Consider the following 9,533-nt stretch of genomic DNA (forward strand, 5'->3'; position numbering starts at 1 on the left):
TTCCGCGAAGAACAAGGAAAAGTCAGGCAAACTTCTGCAAACCAAGGGCATTTTTAAATCGGATTAAGGAAAAAGAGACATGTAGAAAGTAACAAAGATGAGAATTATATTATCATTATAGTCAGTGGCCATTGCCAGATCTCATGGAATACGCAGCTGAAATTTCATAGCTAGCAGATTGGTGTGACCACTTTTTTTTCGTTATTATAAATGACTGTCTAGTACTCGAGGAATGGACATTCATCTGTCAAAAGTTTCCAGGCAACTTGCAAGGGATGCTATTTAATTCTGAAGGACATATAATTCAATTATGCCTCACCACTACAAAGAGCCTAAGAGACCAGTCCCAGAAAAGAGAGGTAATTGGGACTGATTTTTCTCTTGCTCCTAGCAGACCATTAGGAATAATTACATCATGCTGTATACCCCTCTTTAGGTTGTCATAACAAGAAGCCCAAGGCACTCCTCATGCAGACTCTCACTGAGTTTTTTCTTTTACTTAATCTCACTCAATCTCTCCACAAGCCTTCATCACCCAAGTCCTTCCACTCTGCTCCATGGATTGCAAACCCTCATCGGCAAAATAATCCATATGGTAAATCTCTTCTTTGAAAATTCCCTTAGCTCACTTGTTCTAAACAAAACAGCTTTTCTCTGAACATATGTATTTCTCCATTGCCCTATGAAGTGCTGGGGTTGTTCTCTCTTACAGCTCATATAACGTCCACACAGCATAAAGGTGCAGTTGGTAACCTTGCTCCACAATTGTTGTTTTCTTCAGAGCACTGTGTCTCCACCCTTTCTGAGACCTCCTAGGCCCTTGGAAGCAAGTTCTATCCATGCTCTCTCCTGTCTCATTTCCTGTACTTGCTACCTCCCTCCTTTCACTATTCCTCAATGAGGCCACTAGTGGAGAATTTTACTGCCTACCTTTTGCTTTTTCTCTATAAGTCAGTTTAAGCTAAAACTCTGGCCTTACACTATATCAGAAATCTGACTGTTTCTCCATGACCACCCTGGTCTATGTCACCCTCACCTTTCTCAACCTGACAAATAAAATAGCCTTCTCCTTAGTATCTGTGAACCCACTCTTGCCCAAGTATTGCCTGTTCTGTCAAATAAGCCAAAACAAGTCTTTTAAAATTTAAGCCTGTCACATTTATGGTCCTCATTGCACTCAGGATGAGGCATCAAAGCCTCATTGAGATTTACGACCCACGTTTATCCCTTTCCCACTTACCTCTCATCAGTTACCAGCCACGCTGGTCTTGCTGTTCTTCAAGCTTGCCAAGCACATTTCTGTCTCAGCATCTTTGCACTTGCTGTTTCCTCTCTCTGAGTGCTTTCCCTTCAGTAGACATAGGGCTTGCTTCCACTCCATCCACTCTCTACTCACATGTCACCAGAGCAGAGGTCTCCCCGACCACCTTGTCTAAAAGAGCATGCCTGCCTTCTCACTCGCTCTAGCCTTACTTTGCTTCATAGCACCTGCAATTCATTATGTTCTGTTTGTTATGTGTATGTACTTTTATTAATAGTTGAGTGCTTATTTCTCATAAAGTGTTTATTTTAGAATAATTTTAAGTTTCCAGAAAAAAATGGTAAAGGTAGCACAGAGAGTTCTTTCTGTTTCTCTCTCTCTCTCTCTCTATATATATAGGTATATATATATACATATCTAGACATACAGGTGTGTGTGTATATATATGTGTATATATGTATATATGTGTGTATATATGTATATATATGTGTGTGTATATATGTGTGTGTGTGTATATATATATATATATATATATTCCATGTTTAGTGTCCCATTTTATTAACATCCTACCTTAGTGTGAGACATGTCTTAAAGCTAATGGCCCAATATTGGTACATTATTATTAACTACAGCCCACCCTTTACTCAGATCCTCTTACTTGTAACCTGATGCCCCCTGTCTGTGCTAAGATCTCTTCAGGGGCACAACATTCCCTTCAGACATCAAGTCTCCATAGGCGCTCCTGGTAAGTGAGAGTTGCTGACTTTTCTTGTTTTTTGTGGCCTTGACAAGTAGGAGGGATTACTGGCTAAGTGTTTGTTAGAATGTTCCTCAATTTGATTTTGTCCGGTGTGTTTCTCATGACTATATTGTGCTTATGGGTTTTAGGGAGAAAGACCACAGAGGTAAAGTGACATCTTCATCAGTTCCTATCAAGGAAATATACTATCAACATGGCTTATCACTGTTGATGTAAACCTTGGTGTAACATGTCCTTTCTTCTTACTTGACGTGTATTTGTTGTTCATGAAAAGCTGTTTAAATTTTATCAGCAATGCAATAAACATTCAACAGCACTTGAGTTAAAGAAATTTAAGACGTTTGTTTTTGTGTTTTTTTTTTTACTCTCCAAAGTTTATTTTTATTATTATTTTTTAATTACACTTTAAGTTCTAGGGTACATGTGCACAACGTGCAGGTTTGTTACATATGTATACATGTGCCATGTTGATGTGCTGCACCCATTAACTCGTCATTTACATGAGGCATATCTCCTAATGCTATACCTCCCCCCTCCCCTCACCCCACGACAGGCCCTGGTGTGTGATGTTCCCCAACCTGTGTCCAAGTTCTCATTGTTCAATTCCCACCTATGAGTGAGAACATGCGGTGTTTGGTTTTTTGTTCCTGCGATAGTTTGCTGAGAATGATGGTTTCCAGCTTCATCCATGTCCCTACAAAGGATGTGAATTCATCCTTTTTTATGGCTGTATACTATTCCATGGTATATATGTGCCACATTTTCTTAATCCAGTCTATCATTGATGGACATTTGGGTTGGTTCCAAGTCTTTGCTATTGTGAATAGTGCCGCAATAAACATACGTGTGCATGTGTCTTTATAGCAGCATGATTTATAATCCTTTGGGTATATACCCAGTAATGGGATGGCTGGGTCAAATGGTATTTCTAGTTCTAGATCCTTGAGGAATCACCACACTGTCTTCCACAATGGTTGAACCAGTTTACAGTCCCACCAACGGTGTAAAAGTGTTCCTATTTCTCCACATCCTCTCCAGCACCTGTTGTTTCCTGACTTTTTAATGATCACCATTCAGATATTAAAAATATTAGCATACTTTATCCTAAGTAAACATCAACAATGGCTACTTTACATGGACTCATTCCTAATACAGGAACTCCAGAGTCTTTTGTTCCCCAAATTCCATTGACTTACCAGATTCTGTTGTATTACTATGCAGTTTAGTTCTAAATTATCAATTCACTGGAATGCATGATGTCTTTTGTCATGATTATCTGTCATTTCAACCACCCTGAATCTTAGGAGCACCCTTGTGAACATTCCTATATTTGCCTCCAGGGCCAGCTACACTTTTCCAATGCAAATTCAAAAAATTATTTTTTCAGCCTCCCAGGAAGAAGACATGTGATTTAGGTTCTGCCTATTTTCTGAACCCATGTGAGATTTTGCATGGACAGGAGTTTACTTGGGGATAGAGGGAAGCACTGGACCTGCATGGTTCTTGAGCCAATGCCCACAGGGAGGTCATTACATAGGACCAGAGTTTCTTATCATGGAGGGGGCAGCAGATCCTGTGGCGACCTGGCTTACTGTGTGGTGTAGGATGTTTGTTGCTCCTGGAGGCTTAGCCTACTCTGTTTCTTCAAGCCTCCCAAGAATTCTATGAGCTTATCCCTTAATAATCCCTTTGTGCATTAATCTACTAACATGAATTGTTTTATGCATACAAGACCTGAATGGACACTTAGAGAATTATTTCCTAACATTTGCATGAACGCTCACAAAAACATTAAAACGAGTCATTTAACATTACTTTAACTCTTGCTGGTTTTGTCATTCAATATTATTTACTTAAAGCTCCTGACTTTCACACTTTAGTTTTCCACATAAATGTGTCTTGGTGGAATACTGTTCCTTACAATTTATTTTTATTTATTTATTTATTTTAAGATGGCGTCTCCCTCTGTCGCCCAGGCTGGAGTGCGGTGGCGCAATCTCAGCTCACTGCAACTTCTGCCTCCCGTGTTCAAGTGCTTCTCCTGCCTCACCCTCCCTGGTAGGTGGGATTACAGGCCCCCGCCACCGCGCCCAGCTAATTTTTTTAAATGTATTTTTAATAGAGATGGGATTTCACCATGTTGGCCAGGCTGGTCTCCAACTCCTGACCTCAAGTGATCCACCTGCCTCGGCCTCCCAAAGTGCTGAGATTACAGGCGTGTGCCACCACTCCCGGCCAGCTTTTTGAATTCATGGAAAAATACATTGCTATAAAAATACAAATATTCATTCATATATAATTTAAAATTCTCCTCTATTTCCCAGTAGTAGGAATGCCCTATTTTAGCAAACTATATTCCATACCACACCTTTTACTGCCTTGAGCTGTTCTATATCAGTTTCCATTTGCAGCAGGCTTTTCTAGAGCATTTATGACCCCAGTCCAGAGAGGACGGACAAGTGCTAGGAAGTTTTTTTCTGAGACGTTGCGTCAGAAATATCTTGTTTCTCTACATATAATGAAGAGTAAAGTATTTTAGAGCCTTAATAATTTTCAGAACTCTGTAAATATTATTCCGTGTTTTCTAATTTTCAGTATTTTAGTTGAGAAAGTCATTTTCTCTGTTTGGTACTTTAAAAAAAATTTGTCTCTTTTGGCTGGTTAAAAACATTTTTCTGTGCAGATGACATTGAGAAATGTCAGCAGGTGCCGCCCAGTTTTCAGTATTTTCTTCGATTACCTTAATCAACATTTAGTGAGCTCATTCAGTCAGAAAACTCAGGCCGTTAGTTCAGAAAAACAGTTATTTCTAGCCTTCCTCCATCTGTTCAGTTCTATTCCTATGGAATTTCTAATGTCCATGTATTAAGACTCTTGGGAGTCTCCCTGTCATTCATATTTTTCCTCTGTTTATCACTTTCATCTGAGCTTCAAGAGATTCCCTTGAACTAATTCAATACTTTGTTTTTTTCACTCTCCAGTGTGCCGTTGACTTCAGTCACCACACCTTTTGTATACACCCGTTCTTGAGATGACTGCTTTCTGCAGCAGCCTGTGGCTGTTCCACCGTGTCCCACCACCTTTTCCTCTCTCAAAACACATGATTTGGGGTTGTGGTTATTATTGTTGAAGCCATTTTTTCTCTCTTTTTACTCTTCTTTTCTCCTCCCCATGGTATCTTTATTTAATGATAGGAATCCATTTGCTTTAAATGTTCACACTGGAGTGGGCCTGGTGACTCACGCCTCTAACCCCAGCACCTTGGGAGGCCAAGAAGGGTGGGTCACCTGAGGTCAGGAGTTCAAGCCCAGCCTAGCCAACATGGCAAAACCCTGTCTCTACTAATAATACAAAAATTAGCTGGGCATGGTGGCGCATGTCTGTAATCCCAACTACTCGGGAGGTCGAGGCAGGAGAATCACTTGAACCCAGGAGGCGGAGGTTGCAGTGAGGTGAGATTGTGCCATTGCACTCCAGCCTGGGCGACAAGAGTGGAACTCCGTCTCCAAAAAAAAAAGTTCACGCTGGATGTTTTTGTGGTTTATGAATGTGATGATTGGGTTTTCACACTCAGGTGTGAGATGTGCCTCTCTCACATCTTGTTCCAATGTCAGTACATTACCAGTCTGACATTTAAAAACAAGTGTTCACACTGGTACTGCTCTTTGGGATTTGTAGCCTTTCCATTCTGTGATCTTGCTCTTTGCAGACATTCACATAGGAATACCTGGTTCATTCATACTGAGTTGAGATGAAATCTGTCAGATACTTTGTAGGTCAGTGTTCAATATTTTATGGTTACTCACTGTGAGATATAATTTTGCCTTTTCTACTAGTTGAGTTATTTCAGTGGGAAATAACTGGAGGAATTGGTAGAGGAAAGTGCTTACATATTCTCACTTAGGATACTATCTTGATCCTGGAGGACCTTAGGTATATTTCCTTAAATATTACCATAGAGATAACTGTGTAAGATAACCTCTTACGTAGAGATAATAGTAAAACAAAACTACAGCGAAATACACCACCGTGTTTTGTTTTGTTTTGTTTTGTTTTGTTTTGTTTTGAGATCGCTCTTGTTGCCCAGGCTGGAGTGCAATGGCACGATCTCATGGCGGAGTGCAACCTCCGCCTCATGGATTCACGTGATTCTCCTGCCTCAGCCTCCTGAGTAGCTGGGATTACAAGAACACACTACCATGCCCGGCTAATTTTGTATTTTTAATAGAGATGGGGTTTTGCCATGTTGGTCAGGCTGGTCTCAAACTCCTGACCTCAGGTGATCCACCCACCTTGGCCTCCCAGTGTTGCTGTTTTTAAAAGGAGAATGCAAATGAGGCCTGGCTTGCAGGCATTTTTGCTGGGGTGGTTTCCATGCAGAGGCTGCCTTCCCTGGTGCTGTGCTCTGTTAGGTGGCACCTACAGAATTGCAGCACGCTCCTCCAGGAAGCTCATCTGTCTGGAGGCTGAAGCCCCTGCAGTGCCTGCACAGGGCTTGCTCTAAAGCTGCCAAAGTCCCCACTGTTTTGCAAATGACATAAGCTCATGCCTGCCTAGTCTGCCAAGTCCTAAACGGTCAAAGCTTCCACACCTTGTGAGCCCTACTTGAGCAAGCCTGCTCACTGCCTCTGTGCACCATCTATAAGTATTCTCAACAATTCTCCAGGACTTTCCCAGGCATCCCTCTGATGCCCTTATCCACTCCTTGCCTCCCATCTGGGCTTCTCCTTGTATGCTCAGTCCTTCCACAGATAGATGTACCATTGTGACTTCCTGGGAGCCTCTCTGGCCCACATGATTTCTAGGCCTACCTGCTATCTCCATTTGTTACAGCCTCTGGTCCATACACCCTGGCCCTAGGGCCTACCCCAGTTCTCAGCACACCTCCCAGGTAGCCCTGCCTTGGCCCAGCCCACCGTTGACAGGGGACAGGCTTCAGAGAGCTGTTTCTGATCTGTCCCTGTGAGGTGTCTGAAGGCAGACAAGCTGCTCCTTAGGCTGCCCTCCCCTCACTGTGCTGGTTGCCCAGATCCCACGGAGAGTCACACTGAGCTCAAACTCATCGCTGAGTAACTTGCCAGCTCTTCAGTGTCTTATTCTTCTTATTGTGCTATCGTGTCTTGGGCACTCATTTTCATCCCTCAGTCAGAATGTAAGCCTATTGAAGGTTTTCTGTTCCTTTTCTTCTTTTTCTTTTCTTTTTTTTTCTTTCTTTCTAGATGGAGTCTCACTTGGTCACCAGGCTGGAATGCAGTGGCACGATCTCAGCTCACTGTAACCTCCGCCTCCTGGGTTCAAGCGATTCTCCTGTCTCAGCCTCCCAAGTAGCTGTGATTACAGGTGCGCACCACCACACCTGGCTAATTTTTGTAGTTTTAGCAGAGACAGGGTTTCACTGTGTTGGCCAGGCTGCTCTTGATTTCTTGACCTCACGATCCCCCTGCCTCGGCCTCCCAAAGTGCTGGGATTACAGGCGTTAGCCACTGCACTCAGCCATTTTCTTTCTTAAATTGCAAACAGATTTAGAGCTAAAGTTTTAGAAGGACTTCCATGTAAATGTGCTCTAACTGCTCTCTTCTGTGACAACTGGGCAAGATACTCAGCTGGGTGCGGTGGCTCACGCCTATAATCCTAGCACTTTGGGAGGCTTAGGTGGCCAGATCATGAGGTCAGGAGATCGAGACCACGGTGAAACCCCGTCTCTACTAAAAAATACAAAAAATTAGCCAGGCGTAGTGGTGGGCACCTGTAGTCCCAGCTACTCGGGAGGCTGAGGCAGGAGAATGGCATGAACCCGGGAGGCGGAGCTTGCAGTGAGCCAAGATAGCGCCACTGCACTCCAGCCTGGGAGACAGAGCGAGACTCCGTCTCAAAAAAAAAAAAAAAAAAAGATACTCAACCATGTTAAGGCTTATATTTCTTGACTGTCGAATGTAGTAATACTGATCAAGAAGGATTTGGGGACCACCAGCAAGAATACTGCGAAATGTCTTGTATTCACAGGAACATTTCATTAATGACTCTTCTTTTCTTTCTTTTTTTTTTTTTTTTTGCCTAGAACAGAACTATACAAATAGGAGAAATATTCTGTACCCATATTGAACAAACAAATCACATTGTGATTAACAGTAAGAGACCAAGAGTAATGCTTCTAGTTCCAACTTGCCCACTGGAACATTTTACTACATGGGATTATGTCTCAAATTCCATAATCATTTTTATGATTAGTTCCAGCATGACTCCTTCCCCAGGTGAAAAGGGAAGCTCTCCTGAGTTCAGGCCACCACTGCAAGTCCAGGACTTGCAACACTCCTTCGGGAGAGCCAGCTGATGGTGTGGCTTTTCTCCAAACTGTACCAGAGTTCATCCCTGAGAGTGATGCTGGCTGCAAGAGATGCTCAGTCTCCTTCCTCTCTCTGCTGGATTCACGTTCTCGGGAACTAGACAGGAAAGTTCCTGGTGACCATCTCAGGCACCCATGTCTCTGTTCACCCAGGCTCCTCCCCTGCCCCATCCTTCAGTGCTCCATGCTGACCATGGTTCCGGGCATCAGACATCACAACTACTTCCTTCTGGAACTCCAGGAGCCCTTCTTGCCTACCTGCTCCACCCAATCAGAGCAGACTCAGGAGCATCCAAGAGCTGCAGGAGCCTGTATGTCTTCAAATATCTCACCACCTAGCGGAACCCACAAACCACCATGTACTGTGATATGCAGCCTCAGGAATATGTGTCATGCTTGCGTGCACTCAAAGCAGACTCTCTTCTCTGGACATGAGAGGATAAGCAAGTCTCTGAGGTGGAAAATGATCTCGGAGGCAGACCTGGCTTGAACACAAAGCACCACTCCACTGCATCGACACATGCTTGTACCACCTGCATCTGTGAAATGGGATAATACCTCCTCCTCTAGTCATGGTGCAGATGGCGTTTGTGAAGCACTTTGAACTTATGTATCTTATAAAAGTTACCCATCTCTGTACTGAGTCCCAGAAAAATAGTTGAGGTTGGTCTAAGTTCATTTATCCATACAGTTACCATTTCTTAGTCACTTACCCTGTGCTCATGGAAGGGAATGAAGTGATGCGTGAGACACATTCTCTGTCTTTTGTCTAATGGATGAAAACACAGCTCCCCCCAGGGGAGTGCAATGGGTTCTGTCATTAGGTAACTGGTGCCAAAGATGAAATGACTGTCAATTAAAGTCTCCTTCTTCCTTCAACATCTTTGCCATCAAGAGTGGAGTGCAGGCAGCTTTCCAGCCCATGCCAAAGGGGAGGGCAGGCATCCCCACAACAACCAGGCATCATGCTCTTGGCTGAGAAAAGCTTCTGCCTTCCAGGCCTGGGCCAGAGTGGGATACGATTCCAGGATTATGGCAAGTAGCAATAAATTACGGTGCAAGCTTCAGCTTCCCTCCATGCCTGAACCTGACTACAAGCCAGGCTTAGGAACACAGTTAATAAAATTTTTTTTAAAAAATAGAGCAGCCCTATCCTCTTGCTTAATCCA

At 43.2% G+C, this 9,533-nt stretch overlaps 1 non-coding gene across 1 annotated transcript; it reads left to right on the top strand.

The window, feature by feature from the left end:
• Positions 1-5,549: 5,549 nt before the first annotated feature.
• LOC116463074 (small nucleolar RNA U13) lies at positions 5,550-5,653 on the top strand. The gene has a single exon (XR_004246546.1). It is a non-coding gene; the product is annotated as a small nucleolar RNA U13 (small nucleolar RNA).
• The last annotated feature ends 3,880 nt before the right edge of the window (positions 5,654-9,533 follow it).

Source organism: Hylobates moloch, unplaced genomic scaffold, assembly GCF_009828535.3.
Source record: "Hylobates moloch isolate HMO894 unplaced genomic scaffold, HMol_V3 SCAFFOLD_24, whole genome shotgun sequence".
In the NCBI taxonomy this organism is placed as follows: Eukaryota; Metazoa; Chordata; class Mammalia; order Primates; family Hylobatidae; genus Hylobates; species Hylobates moloch.